This window comes from Pan paniscus, chromosome 2, assembly GCF_029289425.2.
Source record: "Pan paniscus chromosome 2, NHGRI_mPanPan1-v2.0_pri, whole genome shotgun sequence".
NCBI lineage: Eukaryota > Metazoa > Chordata > Mammalia > Primates > Hominidae > Pan > Pan paniscus.
In genome coordinates, this window is record NC_085926.1 from 147,702,494 (window position 1) to 147,728,637 (window position 26,144).

General features: G+C 37.8%; 1 protein-coding gene across 6 annotated transcripts in view; it reads left to right on the top strand.

Moving 5' to 3' along the window:
- Positions 1 to 26,144, top strand: part of RNF13 (ring finger protein 13) — a 154,860-nt gene that overhangs the window by 2,440 nt on the left and 126,276 nt on the right. For 4 of the 6 annotated variants that reach the window (XM_055110599.1, XM_063602591.1, XM_003826472.5 and 1 more), the window contains exon 1: positions 1,190 to 1,652. The exons of the other annotated variants lie outside the window; for them this stretch is intronic. The gene's annotated coding sequence lies outside the window, so the exon portion shown is untranslated. Of the gene's footprint in view, positions 1 to 1,189; positions 1,653 to 26,144 lie in introns of those variants that run through there. 6 annotated transcript variants of the gene reach the window in all.

Below are 26,144 nucleotides of genomic sequence, written 5' to 3' on the forward strand. Positions count from 1 at the left end.
TGGGATAATTTAATGAAAAAAAATGCTTATAGAGATATTATAAATGTGTTTATACTAATTAGTCTTCTTAGTAATATTCCCAATGCTGACTTTTATTTATGACTTTCTTAAAGGCAGAATTGTGATTTAAGTATTGAATGTCTTCGCAACCAATGAAAAGTTAAGACTACATAGAATACTCATAGGATACACAGAAGAGGAAAGTACCTTTGATAGCTTTTATTTAATTTTTTAAAATTTGATCTTAAATTTCTTGTATTTGAATTTTATTTGAGTAGGTAATATTTACAAGGTTCAAAATTCAAAGGCACAAAAGGATACACAATAAGGAAAGAGTCTTTTCCCCATGGCTGTGTCCCACCTACTCAGGGCTCTCCAAGCAATCAAAATTACAAGTTACATCCAACGGTATTCTACTAATACTCTGTGTGATAGCCTCCTCGCCACCATTTTTAAAAGATGATGTTGAAGGAGTTGAAGCCTGTAAAGGCCTTATTAAGGGTGCCTTATTATTTGAAGCAGAAGTAGTGCCTGATTCTATGTCTCCTGACATTTCTTTCAGGACTCTGTAATATTTGCCTAAGTCACACTGCTTTTGTAAGGTGGCGAGTTGGCAATGATTAATCAATGTGGATGGTACAATCCGGTAATTTAAGTTTCGACTGGTTTAAGATTGAGACAACCAGAAAGGAAGGCTTATCAGAAGGGCGGCAGGGGAGGAGATTTTTGGTTCATCAAAAGGAGGCAAGGGTTTTAAAAGGCTGACCTAGGGCCTGAATCACATGGTTTGACTTTTGCTAAGCCCCGGGGATGGCGCGTGTCAGGCCCAGAGTGCTGATGCCAGCGCGGATCCGAGCCAGGCCTCAGGGGACTGGCGTTCAGACCTCGGGCCGCTCGCATCTCTAACAATTTGAGCCCTACTTTAAGGTGTGGCCACGGTCCCCACCCACTCTGATCTCAGACTGGGCACGGTACGGAAGGCGGGCGGATGAGGTCTCGCCCTCGCCTCTTTAGTAGGTCGGGTGAGTGTAGTGTGCAGGGAAGAGACGCGTCAGCGCCAGGGCCAGGCCCGCCCGGGGGCAGCCCGGCAGCCGGATCTTGGGCTACTCTGTCCCAACAGCCGGAGCGGATCAGACCGACCGGCCCTGCCCGCTCGGTCCCGCGCCCTCCAGACCCTACGGTCTCCGTTTCTAGGGGCACATGGTTAGCGGCAGGCGCCCACAGCCAATCCACTTTGCCAGCCTGCCCCTTCCTCTGCCAAGAGCAGCTTCTTCAGCCGCGCTCCAGTTCCGCAGACGACTGCCCCACCCTGCTCTTCCCTTCCAGGGAAGACGGATCACGCGGCCAAGAACGAGACTCGCAAACTGGGCATTTCTCCGAGCCGGGCTAGAGCAAGTATCTAGACTCCGCGTGAGAGTGGGAAAGAGCCTTAACAGGCAACCATGTTGCCCAGTGGGTTTTCTGTGCCTTTGGGTGCGGACCAATGAGGCGCGTGGGGCGGGACTTCCGCTTCGCTTAGGTGTTGTCGTCCCTGCTAGTACTCCGGGCTGTGGGGGTCGGTGCGGATATTCAGTCATGAAGTCAGGGTAGGGACTTCTCCCGCAGCGACGCGGCTGGCAAGACTGTTTGTGTTGCGGGGGCCGGACTTCAAGGTAAGACCCTGTCCGGCTTCGCGGCAGCCGGGCAGCGCGTTATCGAGCGGCCCAGAGAACATACCCCGCTTGTTGGCCCTCGAGCTCGGAGTCGGCCCTGCTGCTGAGGTCTTTGCTGCTCCTCTAGAGCTGGGCGAGAAGTGAATTAGGCTTTTTGCAAAAGGAATAAAATAGCCTTGCCCTCGGGGGACCGAGTCTCCCCTGCACTCTCATTCCGCGAGTTTGTGTGTGTACAAAGTTGAGTTACCGGTTTTGCTTCTCTCATTCCCTTCTTGAGGCTGCAAGAGCCTGTCTGGAAAACATGTTTGGAAGGCTTTTCTTGGTCAAGCACCTGCCGCAACGTCCTCGGGCAAATCGCTTGACTTTAGTTGAGGGGGCTGTTTTGTCTCTGAATAGAAGGAGGGCAGTCACTTCCTCTCTTTTACCCCCACCCCCTTTTTCTTTCCCTGGAAGCTCAGATTGCAGGTTTGGGACTTAACCCCTGCTAGGGCCAGATACTACGGTCAGTCAGCAGCTCTGCCTGTATGCTTGACTTGACTTGACTTGCACTTATTAAAGAACTTTGTCCCAGAAAGAGAGTGGGCAGACATCGAAGCCAAACAGCAGTATCCCGGAAGCACTCATGCAACTTTGGTGGCGGCCACTCAGTTTTCTCTGCCAGTGTCTGGTAAATTCCTCTATTTTGTCCTAATCTGACAATAGTAAATAGTAAATTTCCAAAACTGTCGTTTCATCATCAGTTTCAGCACCGTGGGCAGCTGCTCGGGTCCTCTCTTGTTGCCCCAAACCTGCCCGGCTATTACTGTTCGTCAGTGATGCAGCAGGAACAGTGAAAACTGATGCATTCCTTTCAACAATGATGTGTTGTTCTCCAAGGAGAACATCTGCAGTTTTTGATACAATATAAATAAGTAAGGTGGCTGTGCCTCCAAAGAGTTCATGTGGAGACACAGATCAATTCAAGATTTAAGGTAGGGCTTTCAAGAGTTTATTCTATTTAAGCACAGTTTTTAAATGGGTGGACATTAGCTCCATCTCGAAGTAACAAAACTGGACAGTGGTAGCAATTAAAAAGAACTTTAAACAGGAGGTAAGAAGTGTAGTGCAGTGCTGTAGTGCAGGGCCCATAAGGATTCATTAATAGATTTTAGAATCAATTTAGTACATTGACATAAGCATTAAAAAGAAAGAAAAAAATACCAGAGGACATTGTATGGAATAAAAGTAAATATTATGGCAAGAAGCTTTTGTTTCAGTTTTTAACAGTATGTGTGTGTCAAGAGGAAGATGGAAATGTAAAGTGTATTATGGATTATGGCAAAAACAAATGTTTCAAAATACTAGATTCCAAATTTGGGAGTCAAGCTGGGTTCAGCTCTGCCATTTACTAATTCTGTGACATTTTCCGTAAATAAGAAATGAGTTGTTATGAGGATTAAATGAAACAAAATTTGTCTATTACATAATTTTTTTTTGTTTTGTTGGAAACTGTTGGAGAGAAGCACAGTTATTTTTCTCTATGTAGGGAATGAGAACTGTTTTATTAGTTTTTTTTTTTTAAACCTCTGCCTTTGTTTGAAGCTAGGCAGCTTGACATCTTGTCTCTATGTGTAATGCAAATCATAGACAGAATCTTGGTTTGAGAGGTATAATACTGAAGGGTTTGGGATAAGTTCTCATCTATGCTTGTATAAAGCTAATTTTCTCAATAATTTTGGAGGGGCATAAATTGTTGCTAGCATTCAGCTTTCTTCCCTTGATATTTTTCTGCATTCCAGAATAACGTAGATTTATCAGAACTTTTACAGGCACTAACTTTAGCTAAGTGAGGGTAGGACTGAGGGTATGACTAAAGGGATAGATTTATGTCTTTGAGTTAAGTTGGCTAGGAAGGCATTTTATGCCTTATAGTTCTTGCCATAAGAGATGTATGAAATGAAATAGTTTGGTCAACTATCATGGTATGTTTTGCTTACTTCATGTAGGTGTGACCTAAAAATGGTTGGCATTTAAATAACAATATTTTTAAATCTGGGAATTGATGTTTAGCAGGAGGCAAATGAGTTTCAGTCAAAACAGTGTTTTGCACCATTTGTCATGTTTACCATATGGCATTGCATATGATAGTTTCACATGACATAAAAAGGGGAAGAAAGTTGGTAAGCATTGTTACTTTTCCCAAAAGAGGAAACAAAATTAGAAGCGAATTCCTTTTAATAAAGCATACTGGTGAGTCATTGTTCAAAAATGTATGTATTCTATAGATATTTATTGAGCATATATAAAAGTAAAATATTAAACTTTTATGAATCTTTTACATTACACAAAAGTTGATTTGGGAACAACACAGCATATGATTGGTATTGTCAAAGTTTATATAGCGTAGTATATCAACAACAACAAAACAGTAATGTAGCTAATATTGATTGGTTAATATGAGCCAAATACAATTCTAAGTGCTTTATAATATCTCAGGTGGTTCTTACAGTCATTGATGTGGTAGATAGTAAATTGTTTCCTTTTTATTTTTTTTTGGGACAGGGTCTTGCTCTGTTGCCCAGGCTGGAGCAATTATGGCTCACTGCACCCTCGACCTCCCATGCTCAAGGGATCCTCCTATCTTAGCCCGACAAGTAGCTGGGACTACAGTCATAAACCCCCATGCCTGGCTAATTAAATTTTTTTTTTTTTTTGTAGAGACAAGGTCTCATTATGTTGCTCAGTCTGGTATGAAACTTTAGGGTTCAAGTCATCCACCTGCTTCAGCCTTCCAAAATGCTGGGATTACAGGTGTGATACATCATGCCTGTCTTATCCCCATTTTCTAAGTGGGAAGTGGGGGAATTAAGGCATCACAGATACATAACTTGTGAGTTCACACAAGTAGCTGGTGGAGTAGCTGGAATTTGAGGACAGGTATTCTGACTACAGAACGTCTGTCTCTTTTGTGTCTTATTTCATTAAAAAATATGGAATGCTGTGGGGCTACTGTGGATTCTTACTTGCTGGTGACCTTGGGGAAGCTCCTCCTCAATTTCCTTAACTCCTTCCTTACTTGTTTTTGTGGGGATTCAGATAATTTGTGAAGCAATCAGATGGAGTATATGTTTAGTAAATTATATGCCTTAGCCTTTTTTTTTTTTTTTTTCATTGAGGATGAGGTCATTTGAAAGATTGTTAGCAGTTGAAGGAGGGTGGGAAAAAAAAAGTTCCACATAAGGACACTGCCCAAGCAAAGGTATAGAGATAGGAAAAGCAGAATACATTTGGTAAAGATATATGTTTAAGGACCAGACTGGTAAAGATAGATGGATACAGATTATGGAGATTCTTAAATGTCAGACTAAAGATTTTATATATGATTTTTAGTTAAGAAGAAACTCTCTTTATGGATAATAATTTGTGAACAGGTCCAATGGAAGAGTGGAAGCCTAGAAGTAGGAATACCATGCAATTTAATTATAGTAGTTGAGGCAAGAAGTGATGATCATGGTGAAGGTATAGATTTGAAAGATGTTGACATTATAATGACATTGACACTGGGAACTGACCAGAGTATAGGCCTAGGACAAATTTTTGGGAGGATAGTGATGTTATTAACAGAAATAAGGATATTATCATGAAGAGCAGGTTTTGGTGGAAGGAGATTTAGGAGGAGAGAGGATGATAGGGAGTTTACTTTTGGAGCTGAGGAGTTGTTCAGACATTTGGAAATGTAGAATGAAAACTGGAAGCTCTGTGTATTCTATGAAAAGGGAAGAGAACAAATGCTTATCTTGTAAGGAAATGACCTAAAAGTAACCACTCCTCTGTGGGTCAGAGTTTCACAAGAGGGATGTGACTCCTTAAATTACTCACAAGTACAGATTTCTCAATGAAGATGCACCCATTATTTTTCCCTTTAGTGTATTTTGATTCGTGTCCTGGGAGATCAGGAGGTAAGGTAGTGGGGAGGAAAAACTTTTAGACCTAGTAAGGCTCCCATTTATTCAAAAAATAGCTAGGGATTTTTTGAGGCTAGGGATAAATCGGAGGCTAGGGATTCTCACCGTAAGAATTTTGAGAGTCTGATTTTTGTGTGGTGCCAGGCATTTATAAACATATGTTGAATGTTGAATTGTTGAACATTTGAACATCTCCAGATTTGTTATTTTTATTATCCCGTCTTTGTTACCTTGAATTGGTTAATAGCAAAACCTTTAGAATCAGAGACTCTGTGTGCTTGTTATGGGGGGCAACAATGAAAGTCAGGGTGCAGCTGATGAGATTGTATTTTACTTATAGCCAGGATTGTGGAAGAAGAGACTCAAAGGATAAGAGGCTTACCATTTTTTCCATTCTGTAAAACCATGTTGATGACAATACCAATTCTGAGAGTTGTTTTGAAATACTGAGTTAATATATGAAAAGGGTCTGGTACATGATAGATAGTAATTGAGATGTTTTTGTTACCAGTATTATTATCTTCACAAGTGGGGGGCAAACACAGAGATCCCAGAACCTATTATAAGAAAAAAAGGAAAACATCTGGAGACCCTTTGTACTTGAAAAAGGGCTCAGGACTAAGTCCTAGAAGGACTGTAGGTTTCCTTTCTTGGAAGGTTTTCTAGGGTTTGGTACAATTGGGTAGAGCATGATGTTGAATTAAGTAGTAAAATATATCCATCTCAACTATTTTCAGTTTCCTTTCAAGTTCTCAGTAAACCAACAGAAAAATGTTATTGAGCATGAGAAGAAGGTTTACATGTCTTGTCATACCATTTTTGGAAACATTACTTGGATCCTACTACTTAGGGGTTTTTCTGTAGCATTTATTCACTCAAATATTTGTTGAGTACCTTCTATGTCAGGCACTGTTCTAAAGAGAAAAATCCTTGCCCGCATGGAGCTTATCTGCTAATGGGAGAAATAAGGTGCATTTTCATAATAGACGGTAATTAGATTTTTCTCGTACTATGTATTTGTACCTATTTAAGCAGATGGTAATAATGAATACTATAACAGATTGTAACTAATTTTGCAGAGCATTTGAAGGAAGGGACCATGTCTTTCTTATTCGCATTTGTCTCTCCCTTTTCCCCTTCCTCCCAGTGGAATGGCTTAGATGTGTTTAATGCTTAACAAACGTAGGTACTCATCAAATGTTTATTACAGGGAGAAGGTGTTAAGGCAGAGGCTAGATCTTAAAGATTAAAGGAGTCAGTTAAATGTGGCATGTATTAAGGACCCATGTACCCCCTAGATTGAGGGTGAGAAGAAGAGAATCCAGCTGGGCGCAGTGGCTCATGTCTGTAATCCCAGCACTTTGGGAAGCTGAGGTGGGCAGATCACTTGAGGCCAGAGTTCGAGGCCAGCCTTGGCAACATGGTAAAACCCCATTTGTACTAAAATACAGAAATTAGCCAGATGTGGTGGCGTGCTCATGTAATCCCAGTTACTTGAGAGGCTGAGGCAGGAGAATTGCTTGTACTTGGGAGGCGGAGGTTGCAGTGAGCCAAGATTGTGGCACTGTACTCCAGCCTGGGTGACAGAGCGCGACTCTGTCTCAAAAAAATAAAGTAAGATAAAAATAAAAATAAAAAGAGAATCCCCTGGCTTATCTATGAGGTTGGAATAGGAATAAAGTTATATTGTAGCTGAAAGCATCAACATTATGGTAGTCTGGGTGTCACCCAACATTCCCACTAATTAGCTGGGTGACTTTGCATAAATATCTTAACCTCTCAGTTCATTTCCTCACCTGTAAATGAAGTAGTTGGAATTGTCCAGTTAAAATCTGTTTTTACGACTTCTTGTAAAATATCTCTTGCACTAATATTTCACTTCACTAATGTAGATAATATAGAGCCAAGCATGAGCTTCCATTGAATAAGCATCAAGCTAAATATATACTCTTAGTTAATAAACTAATGTTTAAGAAAAGATGTCTACAAAATTTGTTGATGCTATTTACCGGTAAGATTACATTGTAATTTTTTAAAATAGAGCAAAATATTACCTAATATATAGTTTCCCCCTTTGCCATTATGTAAAGGAAAAATAAGCCATAGTATTTTAGACCTTAATAATGGATCATAATAGTTACTCACTTTCATACTTTAATTTATACAACAGTCACTTGCCTCTGATATTGTGCTAGATGCTAGGTATTGTATACATAATTAGAAAATGTATAGCTCCTAACTTTAAGGAGCTTAAGGAATAATGGGAGTGACAGACCATTTAGTTGTGTTGAATTTTGGTGGCATAGAGAAGCATATAATGAGAGTCTGGGAGAAGAGAAAGTGTTCATGGTTACAGAGAAAAAAGACTGGAGGAATGGCATACAGAGACGAGCCAGTTTATGAAGAACTTCGTGCTAAACCACAGTTTAGTTCTGAACTGTATTCTGAAAACTGCTTAATCTGTTAAGGAATTTTATGCAGGCAGTAACATAATCAGGCATTTTTATATCTACCTTTATATTCCTCTTAAGAGAAGGTGTTCCCTGAGGAAGGTATTTGTTATTTCTAGTTGTTTCAATGATGTAGATCTTCCTGAGGAAATCAGTCTTTTTAACTTTGAAATAAAGTCTGAGGAACATTGTCAATTTTGTGGTTATAGAGTTAATAATTATTAAATATTAATAATTATGAAATATTCAGGCATTAAAACATTTAAATGTTTATTGCCACATTAACGTAAACTGAAAAGAAAACTGAAATTTTGGGATGTTTTGCGCTTTGATGTTAGAGAGCTCTTGGCCAGCTACAAGAATTTGGCTTTGAATCATTTTTAAGGAGTTAGAAATACGTTGACCTTGAATTGATTGAAAGTGAATGTAGTTCAGGCTCAGTTTCTTTCTTTCTTTTTTTTTTTTTGTTTTTTTAAAGAGACCGTCTTTTTCTGTCACCTGGATTGGTCTCAAACTCCTGGCCCCAAGCAATCCTCCCTCCTCAGCTTCCCAAAGTGCTGGGATTACAGGCATGAGTCACCACTCCCTGCCCGGGCTCTGTTTCTAATGATAGAAATATCCAGGTAAACTTTATAGAGGGAATGAATTTCCACTGGGAAATAATCCTAGTGAGGAGCTGGTGATAAATGAATATTTCTGAATGAAGTCATGAGGGAGAAACATCTACTTTATTTAGATGTGAAACACCTCATTAAATGTTGAAGAATACTTTATTTGCATACTTACTATGCTTGTCATTTACTCTTTTGACCCTCAAAGAGGAAGAGCTGCTTATAATTTCCACATTTATCCAACATGGATTATAAATGTTAATTGCTTTTTTTGGAAAAAAAATTGAGGTAAAAATTCACGTAATTAACCATTTTAAAGCAATAGTTCAGTGGCATTTAGTACCTTTGCAGTGTTGTGCAACCATCACTTCTGTCTAGTTTCAAAACATTTTTATCACTTTAAAGTAAAATCTCATACCTATTAAGCAGTCATTCCCTGATGCCCCTAGCTCATGGCAACCAAATCTGTTTTCTGTTTTTATGGATTTACTTATTCTGGATATTTTATATAAATTGAATTTTCAATATTTGAATTTTTATCCCTGGCTTCTTTCACTTAGCAAAATGTTTTCAAGGTTTACCCACATGTAGCATATATCAGTACTTCTTTCCTTTTCATAGCAGAAGAATATTCCTTTCCATGTATATATATCAGTTTGTTTATCCATTTATCCATCGATGGATATTTGGGTTGTTTCCAACTTTTAGTTATTATGAATATGTTGCTGTGAATATTTGTGCCCAAGGATTTATTTGAGAACCTGTTTTCACTTTTTCGGGTATATACCAAGAATGGAATGCTGGGTCTTATGGTAATTTTGTTTAGCTTTTTGAGGACCTGCCAAACTGCTTTCCACAGTAGCTAAACCATTTTACATTCCCACTGGCAATGTGTGAGGGTTCCAATTTCCCTACATCCTTGCCTACACTTATTTTCTGTTTTTAAGAAATTATAATTGCCATCCTTATGGGTATGAAGTGGTATCTCACTGTGGTTTTGATTTGCGTTTCCCAGATAACTAATGATTTTAAGCATCTTTTCATGTGCTTGTTGGCCATGTGTGTATCTGCTTTAGAGAAATGTCTATTTACGTTCTTTGCCCTTTTAAAAAACTACATTGTTTGTGTTTTTGTATTGAGTTGTGTTTTTATATACTCCAGATACTAGACTGTTCATTATCAAATATATAATGTGCAAATGTTTTCTTCCATTCTGTGGATTTTTTTTTCAATTTTTTGATAATGTCCTTTGATAGTAAATATTTTGAATTTTGATGAAGTCCATTTTATTTATTTGACCCATGCTTTTGGTGTCATATCAAGAATCCATTTCCAAATCCCAGGCCATGAAGATTTACCCTATGTTTTCTTCCAAGAGTTTTATAATTTTACTCCTTATATTTAGGTCACTGATTCATTTTGTGTTAATTGTTGTATATGGTATAAATTCCAACTTCATTGTCTTGCATGTGAATAGTTGTCCCAGCACCACTTGTTGAAGACACTGTTCTTCCATTGAATGGTCTTTGGCATCTTTAAAATCAATTGGCTATAGATGTATCAGTTTATTTTTGGATGCTCAATTCTACTCCTTTGGTCTATATATCTATCACTATGCCAGTGCCATGTTGTTTTGATTACTGTAGCTTTGTGGTAAGGTTTTGAAATTGGGAAATGTGAGTTCTCCAGCTTTGTTCTTCTTTTTAGAAATTGTTTGGCCTGTTTAGGGCCCCTTGCAATTCCATATGAATTTGAGAATCAGCTTTTCCATTTCTGCATAAAAGGCCATAGAAATTTTGATAGGTAATATATTGAATCTGTAGATTGCTTTGGGTAGTATTGCCATCTTAATAATGTTAAGTCTTTGAGTACCTGCATGTGTTTTTGATATCCTTCAGCATTGTTTTTGTGTTTTATAGTTTTCGGTGTACAAGTCTCTCACCTCCTTTGTTATATTTATTCCTGGGTATTGTATTCATTTGGATACTATTATACATGGAAGTTTTTCTTAATTTAATTTTTGGGTAGTTCATTGCTGGTATGTAGAAACACAATGGATTTTGTGTGTAACATTTATTGCCTTTAACAGTCATTTACTTTCTTTTTTCCATGTGCAAGCTGAATCACGTGGGTAAATAAGAAAGTGGAAAGTGGAACACTAAAGAACTTGATCTGTAAGATGTCTGATTTCCCTGAATGTGAAAACTATGAAATATGTTTTTAGCATGGTGTTGAACTATTATCTTACTATACTTGGGCTATTCCATTTCTGGTATCACATTACATATATTTGGTCATTATTAAAGAAGGTAGATCATTTCATTTTCTTTAGGTTTGGAGAGAAGTGTCAATACGTAATTCATTTTCAAAGTTACAATTATTTTGCAACTTAATTTTGATGTTACACAGAAAGCCTCAGGGATAAACCATATTTATCGCAGAGTCTGGTACAGAGATCCATGAATAATAAAGATAAAATTAGAACAGAAGCTAATTTGAATATGTAAATTACCATTAATATACATTAGTTTTTCTGTTTTTTCTTGAAGTTTTCAAATAGCCTTAAAATTTCATTATGAATAGAAATGTGAACAATTTCAACCTCATAAGTAATTAAAGAAATGCAAATTTATGCAATACTTGGATGATTTGGGAAGGGCAATATTTCATGACACAGACTTTTAATTGAATCCTAGCTTCATTATTTAAGAGGTAAGTATTACTGGGCAAGTAACTGAACACTTAAAACACTTAAAAATAAGAGGAAATATTTATAAAGTGCTTGCTGTGTGTTAGGCACTGTTTTAAGCACTTTATGCTGTTGATCTAAGTTTTTATTCCTATATTTATGGAAAGACAGTGGAACCTACTATAGAGTTGTGAGGATTAAAATAAATAATGTATATTAAGGACTTAGCCAGATATGTAGTAAGCATTTGATAAATATTAGCTATTTTTGTCATTTATAATTTCACCTAACACCAACAAAAGACCAAAAAAGGAGAATCGATACAATGAAATGCACATTTATTTGGAAATATAAATAGGAATGTTCTTTTCTGGAAAGCAATTGGGCAATATGTATGAAGTCTTAAAATGTTTCTTTGGTGTAGTGATTCCATGTCAAGGAATCTATCCCAAGAAGATAATCAGAAGTATGGAAAGATTTATATTCATTGGAAAATTATTTATAATAGTAAGAGTTCAATTCAATGTTGTACAGCAAGAAAATAGACAAAGTCATGTGTCAGCCATATAAAGCAGTACAAAGTAGCTGTTAACATAGTGGTTATGAAGAGTTTGAACAACAAGGGAAAATCTTTGTTATAATTTCAAGTAAAAAAGCATACAAATCATAATACAATATGATACAAGTGATTACTTTGAACTTTGGAAGACATTATATTATTAAAATAAAATAACATGTTAAAATTTTGAAGTAGCTACGGAGTTAAAGTTGTAAAAACAGTACAAAGACCTTTATGTTTTTTGTTATTTGAGAGAAAGTTGTTTCTCTGATGCTGTATATTCCTATAAACAACAATATTCTCTTCAAAGAAATGGCTGATTTCAGGGCTGGGGCAGGAAAAGTACAAGACAGGACTGGAAAATCTTGTGCCAGAAAACAAGGAGGTGCTCAAGAATGTTGGGAACATATCAAAAAGACACAAAAGCTAGCTTGAATAAGCCTCCACTGGCCAAACAATTGGACATCAAAATGATAATACAATAGCAGATTATAACCCATTGAATAAAACAGTAATCTGTGATTCCACACTGATATAAATAAGTAAATGAATAAATTAGAATGTTGCCAAGAAATGTGATAATTACCGTAGTAGGCAGAATAATGACTGCCCAAAGATGTCCATATCATAATACTTGGAATCTGTGAATATGTTACCTTGTATGAGAAAAGGAACTTTGCAGATGTGATTAAGGACCTCGGGTTGGGAAGATTACCTGTGTGGGCCCAGTGTAATCACAAGTGTCCTTAAAAATGGAAGAGGGAGGCAGAAGAGGAGTTTGGAATAATGTGCTATAAGAAGGAATTAATCTGCCATTGCTGGCTTTGAAGATGGAAGAAGAGGCTACAAGCCAAGGATGTTGGCAGCCTCTAGAAGCTGATAAGTATAACAATCAAATTGTTGTATAATGTAAAACATTTTCATTTAAAAACATAGATGAATAATATCCTAGACTAGAAAAAATATGTTTTTTTTTGTGAAAGGAAATGACCTCTGTCCTAGTTTTCCTTTGGGGCTTTTTTTTTTTTTAAAGATATACACACAAATATAGTTAGGTAGATTGATAAACAGACACATACAGGATTATATGAGTATGTCTAGTTAATGTCCATTTGTAAGTATGTCTGTATCAAAAGCTCCAAAAGAACTAGGTCAGAGGTCATCCTCTTTTTTTTTTTTTTTTAATTTAACTTATTTTAAGTTCAGGAGTACATGTGCGGGTTTGTTATATAGGTAAACTTGTGTCATGGGAGTTTGCTGACTAGATTATTTCATCACCCACGTATTAAGCCTAGTACCTGTTATTTTTCCTGATTTTTTTTTTTTTTTAAGATACAAAGTCTTTCCGTGTTGCTCAGGCTGGAGTGCACTGGCGATCATAGCTCACTGCAGCCTCAAATCCTGGGCTCAAGCAATCCTTCTGCCTTAGCCTTCTCAGTAGCTGGGACTATAGGTGCATGCCACCACACCTGGCTAATTTTTGTATTTTTTGTAGAGACAGAGTCTAGCTATGTTGCCCAGGCTCCAGCAACCCTTTTTTTTTTTTTTTTTTTTTTTTTAAGGCTTAGTCTTGCTCTGTTGCCCAGGCTGGAGTGCAGTGGCACATTCTCTGCTCACTGTAACCTCTGCCTCCCGGGCTCAAGTGATTCAGCCTCCTAAGTAGCCGGGATTACAGGCACCACCACGCCTGGCTAATTTTTGTATTTTTAGTAGAGACAGGGTTTCACCATGTTGTCCAGGCTGGTCTCAAACTCCTGACCTCAGGTGATCCGCCTACCTCGGCCTCCCGGAGTGTTGGGATTACAGGTATGAGCCACCATGCCCTGCCTCCAGCAACCCTCTTGACACAGATGTTGTACATTCCAGGCCTGGTGCCTGCAGCTGTGCCCTGACTGCCTCTGCTTACCTACCCATCAGCACCCCAGTGGGCTGTTTATTGTTTGCCGGGCAACCTTGGACCAGCTCTGGTCTGGTCAACCCAGTGAGATTCTCTGTTACCTGGTGTGCTGCAACCACACCTACTCCAGTGAAAACTGAATTTCAGCTTCAGGCTCTCTTCCAAGTTTGTCCCTTTGTAATGTCTCCCTCAGTGTTACTCTCTTATAGTTTAATAATTCCTTTTCTCTAAAAAATTAAAAACAGCTTTACTGACTTATAATTCACATACAATAAATACATAAAAGTGTATACTTTGATAAGTTCTGATATATTTATATAATCATGAAACCACCTATATAATGAAGTTAATGAACATATTCATCACTCTTAGAAGTTTCCTGATCCCCTTTTGGAATCCCTCTCTCCTGCCCCTCCCTACCCCTTTGTATCTTTATATTTACTGTCCTATCATAGCTTAATAATCATTTATATTGAATACCTTTTGTTTAACTTACTGAATAGTTTCTCCTGTTTGAATCTCTACTGGTACACAATTGGTGTCTGGAGTGGCTCCAGCAGATAGATCTGAAATTCTGAGATTTTGGCATTTGGGTGGTTATGCCTTTGGGCCTGAGCACAGTGCTGAGCTCCTTGTCAGAGGGAAATGGAAGGCTGGTAATCCATGGCATCACAATTAATTAAGCTATCACCTGTGGTTGATTATAATGTGTTGCTAATGAATGCAGATGCCTCAGAGCCCAAGTGGCTGCTACATTTGACCTTTATGGCAATAATAACTGTAAGGACTATAGTGTAGGATAGAGTCTTTTGAGTATAATTAAAGGCTTACAGACAGAAAATGACTGCTCAGATTTGTTAACTCTGCTCAAGATCTGCCCTTTCTCTTTTTTGATTATATATTTTACTTCAAATCATTTCATCTCCTCCAAATTATGAATAAACTTGTGAATTAAAAGACTTGTTGCTTGCTCATTTAAGAAATATTTTGCTGTGTAAAAGTAATGCACACTTAGAAAACTTGAGCAAGTAGAACAGATTTCTCTTAATATTTTCGTGTATTTTCTTCTAGTCTCCTGTATATATTATGCAAAATGAAATAGTCTAGGGAGTTTTAGTTTTTTATTATGAAACATGCAGATAAATATAAAGAAGAATAAAAACAACAGAGTCCCACCATCCAGAGCTTACATGATTCAGCAAATTAATTTATTATTTCATAGTATTTATGTTTCGTTTTGAGATAGGGTCTTGCTCTGTCACCCAGGCTGGAGTGCAGAGGTACGATCTTGTCTCACTGCAACTTCTGCTTCCTGGCCTCAAACGATCCTCATGCCTCAGCCTCCTGAGTAGCTGGGACTACTTGTGCATGCCACTATGCCTAGCTAATTTTTGTATTTTTTGTAGAGACAGAGTTTTGCCATCTTGGCCAGGGTGGTCTTGAACTCCTGGGCTCAAGCAGTCCACTTACCTTAGCTTCCCAGAGTGCTGGGATTACAGGCATTAGCCACCATGCCTAGCCATATTTATATATTTTTAAATATTAACGTACAGTTGGCCCTCTGTATCCATGGCTCTGTATCTGTGGATTCAACCAGTATTCAAAATATTCAGGAAAAAAAATGGATGGTCGCATCTGTACTGAACATGTTAAACAATATGGTATAACAACTATTTACATAGCATTTACACTGTATTCAGTATTACAACTAATCTAGAGATGATTTAAAGTATATAGAAGGAGGTGCGTAGGTTATATGCAAATAGTATACCATCTGTGGTAAGGAACTTGACCATCCATAGATTTTAGTATGAGCGGGCAGTCCTGGCACCAGTCTCTCACAGATACCGAGGATGACTGTATATATAAACTATATATAAACTTTTAACATTTTTAATGTTACGGTCTTAAATTTTTTTTTGAGCATAGAGGCTCTGCAGAAGATATCAAGAGAGGCTATGTAGGCATTCAGTCTATAAATATTAATATTAAACACCTAATACATTATAGGCACTCTTTAGGTACTTGTGATACATCCATAAAATAAAGATTCCTGTCTTTGAGGAGCATATATTTTTGTGGCAAAGCTGAACACTAAACAATAAACATAACAAGTATTATAGTGTGATAGAAAGTCATATTATAATAAAAAAAGGAAAGATGATTATAAGAAGAGTGAGGCATGATAGGTGCATAGGCAGGCTGCAAACACTTGTCAAGGGAGAGTGTGGTGTCCAGAAAAGACCAAGAACAGGGCTGTGGGTGATGTTTTAAATAAACAGTTGTTATAGGCTGAGTGTGGTGGCTCATGCCTGTTATCCTAGCATTTTGGGAGGCCAAGGTGGGAGGATCGCTTGAGGCCAAGAGTTCAAGACCAGCCTGGGCAGCAAGGCAAGACCCTATCTCTCTATTTTGTTTTTTTTTTTTTTTAAAGAAACGGTTGTTATAATCAATGGGAATGGTGTAACTTGATCTGGTGCTCCACCATTAACGTGGTAAGCCATGTTAAGTTTCATGTTTAACACCTGAACTAAGTGTGAGTCATTGGACTTCTCAGCTTTTTGTTCAGAAATTGCAAAAATTAAAGGAGGAATTAGGATGAGGGAACTGGTTCGTTTAGTCAGTCAGTTAGACTCTAGCACTTAAACATAGAAATTGAATCCCCTAAAATAGGGAAAATGGAATGACAGTGCAAGTTACTATTTTCCTGTGTTGTTTTTGTTTTATTTTACAATGTTGTTTTGATGATTAGAAGGAAAAACATTCATGTCAGATGCTTAACACAGTGCCTAGCACAAAATTAAGTTTTCTATCAATGTTGGCTACAGTGATGGTGACATTTATGTGAGGAATCATGAAAATAAAACATTCTGGTTTGGGAGATAGATGACATTAATACCTTCAAGTACACTGTGCATGATATTTGATATTTTGATAATCAAGAAAACTAGAATTTCCTACCATCTTTCCCTAGTGTTTAATATTCTGCTATTCATGAAAGCAATTTCATTGTCAATTGTCTTTTTCTTGTTTGCTGTGTGGCTTATTGCTAGGGTTGGCAGCCTATGGTACTGGTGACAACAGTGGTATTTGAAAGAATTATGAAGTCTGTTTTTCTTAGCACTCCTATCACTCTCTCTCTCTCTTTTTTTTTCTTCTCTAGTTTGAACCTCTACCCACTGCCTATTGACTTGCAAGAAGTTTATGAATAATGACTTGGTATGCCACTTGCCAATCTTTGGTTCAAAACAGTGCTTTCCAAATTTGACTTAATTATATGGATTCAATAGGGAACTTTTTTAAAAGTCAAATTATAGGTTTTCTGTCTGCATCTCAAGGGGAGGGGCCTGGGAACATTTATTTTTGTCACAGGCGCTAAGAGATTTGTGATATACTGAACTAAAAATGTATTTTCCATTTATAAGAATCACCTGGAGTACATGTTAATACTGTGAATAGTATAGATGACCGGATCACATCTCATATATACTGAGTGAGAAACTATAACTTTGGGATTGAGAACAATTGGTATGAAGGCCCTGAGATTGGAAAGAATTTGATATTTTGGAAAAACCTATTTCTTTTTGAGATGGAGTCTTGTTTTGTCACCCAGGCTGGTGTGCAGTGGCTATCTTGGCTCACTGCAACCTCTTCCTCCCAGGTTCAAGCGATTCTCCTGCCTCAGCCTCCCAAGTAGCTGGGATTACAGACGTGAGCCACCAGGCTCAGCTAATTTTTGTATTTTTAGTAGAGACAGAGTTTTATCATGTTGGCCAGGCTTGTCTCGAACTCCTGACCTCGGGCGATCCTCCTGCCTCGGCCTCCCAAAGTGTTGGGATTACAGGTGTGAGCCACTGCGCCTGGCTGGAAAAACCTGTTTTTTCTTAATCTATTAAAAGTAAAAAATTGATCATTTTGTTTCATTTGTTGAAAAATAAAATTGTAAAACATTTATTGCATAGGTGAAAAAATTTTGCTTTGGTTGATTGTGGTAGTTAAAAATCTTAGATTATGCTTGCTTTTACTTTGGAAGGCTTTATGTTAGAGGAATTTGCTGGGCAAACTTCTGCTTTCTTGCAAAAAATATTGGACATCTTATTTTTGCTTAAAAAGAGAAGCCCTATTATTGTTGTTTTTGTTTTGTTTTGGTTTCTGATGTAACACTTTTGCTTATGACAACTTCTGATCCAGTGTTTTTAAAAGCATTAAAAAACTATGGGGATTTAAATATAGTATGTGATATGGTTTGGCTGTGTTCCCACCCAAATCACATTTCAAATTGTAGCTCCTATAAACCCCGTGTGTTGTGGGAGGGACCTGGTGGGAGGTAATTGAATCATGGGGGTGGTTTTTTCTGTGCTGTTCTCGTGATAGTGAGTAAGTCTCATGTGAACTGATGGTTTTATAAAAGGGAAGTTCTCCTGCACATGCTCTCTTGCTTGCTGCCATGTAAGACATGCCCTTGCTTCTCCTTTGCCTTCTGCCATGATTCTGAGGCCTCTCCAGCCATGTAGAGCTGTCAGTCCATTAGACCTCTTTTTCTTTATAAATTACCCAGTCTTGAGTATTTCATCATAGCAGTATGAAAATGGACTAACATAGTAAATTGGTACCAGTGGAGTGGGTACTGCTATTAAGATACCAGAAAACTTACGTTTAAAAGGGAAGTGACTTTGGAACTGGATAACAGGCAGAGGTTGGAACAGTTTGGAGGGCTCAGAAGAAGACAGGAAAATGTGGGAAAATGTGGAGCTTCCTAAAGACTTGTTGAATGTTTTGACCAAAATGCTGATAGTCATATGGACAATGAAGTTCAGGCTGAAGTGGTCTCAGAAGGAGATGAGGAACTTATTGGGAACTGGTGAAAAGGTGATTCTTGATATGCTTTAGCAAACAGACTAGTGGCATTTTGTCCCTGCCCTAGAGATTTGTGGAACTTTTAACTTGAGAGAGATGATTTAGGGTATCTGGCGGAAGAAATTTCTAAGCAGTAAACTGTTCAAGAGGTGATTTGAGTACTCTTAAAAGCATTCAGTTTTATTCATTCACAAAAATACGGTTTGGAATTGGAACTTATGTTTAAGGGAAGCAGAGCATAAAAGTTCAGAAAACTTGCAGCCTGATGATGCAATAGAAAAGAAAAACCCATTTTCTGAGGAGAAATTCAAGCCAGCTGTAGAAATTTGCTTAAGTAACGAGGAGCCAAATGTTAATTGCCAAGAAAATAGGGAAAATGTCTCCAGGGCATGTCAGAGGTCGTCATGGCAGCCCCTCCCATCACAGGCCCAGAGGCCTACGAGGAAAAAATGGTTTGCTGGGCTGGGCCCAGGGCCTTGCTGTTTTGTGAAGTCTTGGGACTTGGTGTCCTGCGTCCTAGCTGTGGCTAAAAGGGACCAAGGTACAGTTTGGGTCCCGGCTTCAGAGGGTGCAAACCCCAAGCATTGACAGCTTTCACATGGTGTTGAGCTGCAAGGTGCACAGAAGTCCAGAACTGAGGTTTGGGAATCTTCATTTAGAATTCAGAGAATGTATGGAAATGCCTGGATGTCCAGACAGAAGTTTGCTGTGGGGGTGAAGCCCTCAGGGAGAACCTTTGCTAGGGCAGTGTGGAAGGGAAACACAGTGTTGGAGCCCCCACACAGAGTCCCTACTGGGGACTGCCTAGTGGAGCTGTGAGAAGCAGGCCACTGTTCTCCAGACTCCAGAATGGTAGATCCACCAACGGCTTGCACCACATGCCTGGAAAAGCTTTACACACTCAATGCCAGCCCATGAAAGCAACCAGGAAGGGAGCTGTACCCTGCAAAGCTACAGGAGCAGATCTGCCCAAGTCTGCGAGAGCCCACCTCTTCCTCAGCATGAGCTGGATATGAGACATGGAGTCAAAGGAGATCATTTTGGAGCTTTAAGATTTGATTGCTCTGCTGTAAAATTTCAGTCTGCATGGACCCTGTACCCCCCTTGTTTCTGCCAGTTTCTCCCATTTGGAATGGGTGTATTTAACCAATGCCTGTCCCCTCATTGTATCTAGGAAATAATTAACTTGCTTTTGATTTTACAGGCTCATAGGCGGAATGGACTTACCTTGTTTCAGATGAGACTTTGGACTGTGGACTTTTGAGTTAATGCTGAAATGAGTTAAGACTTTGGGGGACTGTTGGGAAGGCATGATTGGTTTTGAAATATGAGGACATGAGATTTGGGAGGGTCCAGGGGCAGGTATTTCTTCATAGCAGTATGAAAATGGACTAATACAGTATGTGTTAGAAATTCTAGTTGCCAGAATTCCTGGAAATCTTGATGCTTTTTAAGGAACACTAGGAAGTTATTGATATATTTAGGTGGTGTGTGAGCTGAGAACACTATTTTGGAGGAAATTTTATAGTGCCATATATATGTTATAAACATATGTGACCATAATCACATTTGTAGGAAAAATAACCTATTAAATGATGTGTGACTGGCTATTATAAATTTTCCACTAAAATAATTAATTGTTCACTGATTTTTTTCTGTTAGTGCTTGGTACAGTATATATTCTTCTGATGCTTATTGTAGTATAAGGTACATTTCTTGAAAAAAACAAATTGAAATTACTCTGCCTATTCTGTTTGCAAATTAGGAAAAGATAACAATTCTTTTAGTAGTGGAATATTTTGGTCCAGTTCTTGAGATGCCAGTGAAGGTCAAGAATGTAGCTTCAGAACCAGTGGAATCTGAGCTTACTTGGTGGATTTCTTATGGAGATGGTTGGCTGTTTCATGAGTGTTATTTGGCAGTGAAGCAGTTGGTATCACACTGTTGACTCATCTTCAGAATTAAAATTTATTTGGAAGTGAATTTCCTGAAAGTAATACTGGTCTTAAAAATTCATTGTCACAGATTTAAATGTGAAGTTAGGATTTACTGTGATGCTTGGGAAATTTTCAAATTTTTCAGTGACCAGCATTAGACAAGTAACTGTCATTTATCCTCTAAAACCATACAGATAATCATGTGTACCAGCCAGTTTGCTCATTTTCTCAAAAAAGAGGCCAAGAGAAAACTCAGCCAAACCAACAATTGGTTTTAAAAAAAAATCTATGAAATTAACAAATCTTTCATTATAGTGATTAAAGAAAACAAGAGAGGAGACTCAACTAAAATCAGAAATGAAAGAGGGGACATAACTACCAATTTTATAGAAATAAAAAGGATTTGTAAAAGTACTATAAACAATTTTATGCCAAGAAATTGGATAACCTAGATGAAATGGATGAATACCTGGAAAGACACAACCTCCCAACACTGAATCATGAAAAAATAGAAAGCTTGCACAGACCTATGGGAGATTGAAGCAATAATCAAAAACATTCCAAGAAAGAAAAGCCTGGGATCAGATGGCTTCATTGGTGAATTCTACCAAATATTTAAGGAAGAATCAACATCAATTTTTCTCAAACTCTTCCCAAAAAACTGATAAAGAGGGAACACCTCCTAACTCATTCTAAGGGGCCAAAATTACCCTGGTACCAAAGTCAGATTAGGATACTAAAAAAAGAAAGAAAAGAAAACTACATAACTTATCTTTCTCTCTCTCTCTCTTTTTGTTTTTGTTTTTTGAGATGGAGCCTCGCTCTGTTGCCTAGGCTGGAGTGCAATGGTGTGATCTTGGCTTACTGCAACCTCTGCCTCCCAGGTTTAAGAGATTCTCCTGCCTCAGCCTCCCGAGTAGCTGGGATTACAGGTGCCTGTCACCACACCCAGCTAATTTTTGTATTTTTAGTAGAGGCAGGGTTTCACCATTTTGGCCAGGCAGGCCATTATCTCTTATGACTGCTGATGTAAAAATCCTCAACAAAATGCTAGCAAACTGAATTCAGCAGCATGTTAAAAGCATTATACACATGACCAAGTTGGACTTATTCTTGGAATGCAAGGATGGTTCTACATGTGAAAAGTGTTATAATCAATGTAATGTACCACATTAAGAGAATAAAAACACATAATCACTTCAATAGATGCAGAAAAAGCATTTCACAGAATTTAACACTCTTTCATGATAAAACACCCAACAAACTGAAAATAGAAGGAGACTACCTCAGAATAAAGGCCATGTGTAAAAAACCGACAACTAATATAATTGGTCGTAAAAGACTGAAAGCTTTTCCTCTAAGATCAGGAACAAGACAAGGATTCCTGCCTTTGCCATTTCTATTTATCTTGGCACCAGAAGTCCTAGCCAGAGCAATTAGGCAAGAAAGACAAATGAAAGGCATCGAAATTAGAAAGGAATAAGTAAAATTACCATTGTAAGCAGATGATATGACCTTACATGTAGACAATCTAAGATTCTACAAAAGAAAAAATATCTGATAGAACTATTAATAATAAATGAATTCAGCAAAGTTGCAGGATACAAAATCACACACAAAAATCAGTTGCATTCCTATAAAGTAACAGCGAACTATCCAAAAAGGAAATTAAGAAAACAATTCCATTTACAATATCAACAAAAATAAAATAGTAATAAATTAAACCAAGGAGTTGGAAGAATTGTACACTGAAAATTGTAAGACTTTGCTGAAATAAAGAGGACATAAATAAATGAATAGACATTCCATGTTTATGGATTGATAGACTTAATACTGTTAAGATGTCAGTACTACCCAAAGAAATCTATGGATTCAATGTAATATTATCAAAATTGCAATAACCTTCTTGCAAAAATAGGAAAATCTATCCTAAACCATATATGGAATCTCAAGGGACCCCAAATAGCCAAAACAAAGTTGTAGGTCATATACTTCCTGATTTCAAAACTTAACTACAAAATTACAGTAATTAAAATAGTGTGGTACTGGTGTAAAGATAGACATATAGAGCAATGGAATAGAATAAAGAGCTCAGGAATAAAGCCTCACATACATGCTCAAATAACTTTTGACAGAAGTCCTCCTATGGTTTGGAAATGGTTTGTCTGGCCCCACCAAGTCTCATATTGATATTTGATCCCCAGTATTGGAGGTAGGGTCTGATGGGAGCTATTTGGATTATGGGGGTAGATCCCTCATGAATGGCTTGATGCCGTTCTCATGGGAATGACTGAAATTTCACTCTTACTTCTTTTGAGAACTGGTGATTGAAAAGAGCTTGGCACTTTCTTCCCTCTCTCTCACTTGCTGCTCTTGCTGTGTGATGGGCTCCCTTTTGCCTTCTGCCATGAATGGAAGCAGCTTGAGGTCCTCACCAGATATAGATGTTGGCGCCATCCTTCTTGTACAGCTTACAGAACTGTGGGCCAAATAAACCTCTTTTCTTTATAAATTACCCAGCTTCAGATATTCCTTTATAGCAACACAAATGGACTAAGGTGTCAAGATCATTTGATGGAGAAAGGCATTGTACACAGTCTCTTCTACAAATGGTGTTGGGAAAACTGAATATCTGTATGCAAAAGAATGAATTTGACCTTTACCTTATACCATATGCAACAGTTAACTCAAAATGGATCAGAGATCTAAACATAAGAGCTACTATGTAAAACTCTTAGAGGAAAACATAAAGAAAGCTTCACAACATTGGAGTTGTCAATAATTTCTTGGGCAGGACACCAAAAGCACAGGCAAGAAAAGAAAAAAGTAGATGTTTGACTTCATGAAAATTAAAACTTTTTGTGCATTGAAGGACAGTACCAACAGGGTGAAAAAAATGAGAGAAAATACTTTTCAATCATATATTTTATAAGGAATTGCTGTCTAGAATATATAGAGAATTTAAAAATTTTTTTTTTATTTCCATAGGTTTTTGGGGAACAGGTGGTATTTGGTTACATGAGTAAGTTCTTTAGTGGTGATTTGTGAGATTTTGGTGCATCCATCACCTGAGCAGTATACACCTTCACCCCTCTCCTACCCTTTCCCCCGAGTCCCTAAAGTCCATTGTATCATTCTTATGCCGTTGCATTCTCGTAGCTTAGCTCCCACTAACGAGTGAGAACATACGATGTTTGGTTTTCCATTCCTGAGTTACTTCACTTGAAATAATAGTTTCCAGTTCTATCTAGGTTGCTGCAGATGCCATTAATTAATTCATTTTTATGGCTGCGTAGTATTCCATTGTGTGTGTGTGTGTGTGTGTGTGTGTGTACCACAATTTCTTTATCCAGTAGTTGATTGATGGGCATTTGGGCTGGTTCCATATTTTTGCAATTGTGAATTGTGTTGTTATAAACGTGTGTGCAAATATCTTTTTTTAATGACTTTTCTCCTGGGTTGGGATTGCTGGATCCCCAGTAGTGGGATTGCTGGATCCCCAGTACTGGGATTGCTGGATCAAATGGTAGTTCTACTTTTGGTTCTTTAAGGAATCTCCACATTGTTTTCCATAGTGGTTGTACTAGTTTACATTCCTGCCAGCAGTGTAGAAGTGTTCCCTTTCACCACATCTATGCCAACCTCCATTTTTTAAAATTTTTTTGATAATGGCCATTCTTGCAGGAGTAAGGTGTTATTGCATAGTGGTTTTGATTTGCATTTCTCTGATCACTAGTGATGTTGAGCATTTTTAATTTTGTTTGTTGGCTATTTGTGTATCTTCTTTTGAGAATTGCCTATTCATGTCCTTAGCCCACTTTTTGATGGGATTGTTAACTCAGTGGCAAAAAACCAAGCAACCCAATTAAAAAATGAACATAGGAGCTGAATAGACATTTTTCCAAAGAAGACATACAAATGGCCAAAAAGTACATGAAAAGATGCTCAACATCACTAATCATTGGGGAAGTGCAAGTCAAGACCACAATGAGATACCACTTTACATGTATTTTAGTATGGCTATATGTGTATTATATATATATATAGTATATATATGTCTATCATAAAATAGATTTAAAGTGGTATCTCATTCTGGTCTTGAAGGAAAACAACATAAAATAGCAAATGTTGGCAAGGATGTGAAGAAATAGTAACTGTGCATTATTTGTGGGAAAGTAAAATGGTGCAACCACTTTGGAAAATGGTATGGCAGTTCTTTAAAAAAAAAAATCAAACGTAGAATTACCATATGATACAGCAATACTTCTGGGTATATGCCACAAATAATTTAAAGCAGGAACTCAGTTATTTTTTTCACAATAGCTAAAAGATCTAAGCAACCCAAGTGTCAGTTGAGAGATGAATGGATCAGTAACATGGGGTATGTACATATAATGGAATATTACTCAGCCTGCTAAGGAAGGAAATTTTCACATGTGGTACAACACTTCAAGATATCATGCTAAGTGAAATAAGCTAGTCACAAAAGGACAGATATTGTATGATTCCACTTATATTAGGTACTTAGAGTAGTTGAATTCATAGAAACAGAAAATAAAATTGTGCTTGCCAATGGCCAGGGGATGGGGCATGGGTAATTAATGTGTACCAGGTTTCAGTTTGGGAAGATGAGAAAATTCTAGGGATGGATTGTGGTAATATTTGCACAACAATGTGAATATAGTTAATGTTACTGAACTGTATACTTTAAAATTTTTTATATGGTAAATTTTATGTCTATATGCCACATTAAGAAAAGAGGCTGAAGGCCTTCTGAAAAGATCACTGAAGAGTTAAAATAATTTTTCATGCATTTAGTAAACTTTTTATTATATAAATTCTCAAACATATAGAAAAGCAGAGAAATAGTATAATGAATCTCAATGTAATCTTCACCTAGATTTATAGTGTGTTTTTTCCTGAAGTGCTTTAAATGACAGATATCATGACATTTCTTTCCTAAGTATTTTACTATAATAGATAGCTCCCCAAATAAGGACTTTTTCATACAGCTATTGTATTAGTCCTTTTTCACACTGCTGATAAAGACACCTGAGACTGGGCAATTTTCAAAAGAAAGAGGTTTAATGGACTTACAGTTCCACGTCACTGGGGAGGCCTCACAATCATGGCAGAGGGTGAAAGGCACGTCTCACATGGCGGCAGACAAGAGAAGAGAGCTTGTGCAGGGCAACTCTCCTTTATAAATCCATCAGATCTCATGAGACTTATTCATTATCATGAGAATAACATGGGGAAGACCTGCCTCCATGATTGAATTACCTCCTGCCGGGTCCCTCCCACAACACGTGGGAATTCAAGATGAGATTTGGGTGAGGACACAGCCAAACCATGTCATTCTGCCCTGGCCCCTCCCAAATCTCATGTCCTCATATTTCAAAACCAATCATGCCTTCCAAAAGTCCCCCAAAGTCTTAATTCATTTCAGCATTAACTCAAAAGTCCACATTCCAATGTCTCATCTGAGACAAGGCAAGTTCCTTCTGCCTATGTGCCTGTAAAATCAAAAGCCAATCAGTCACTTTCT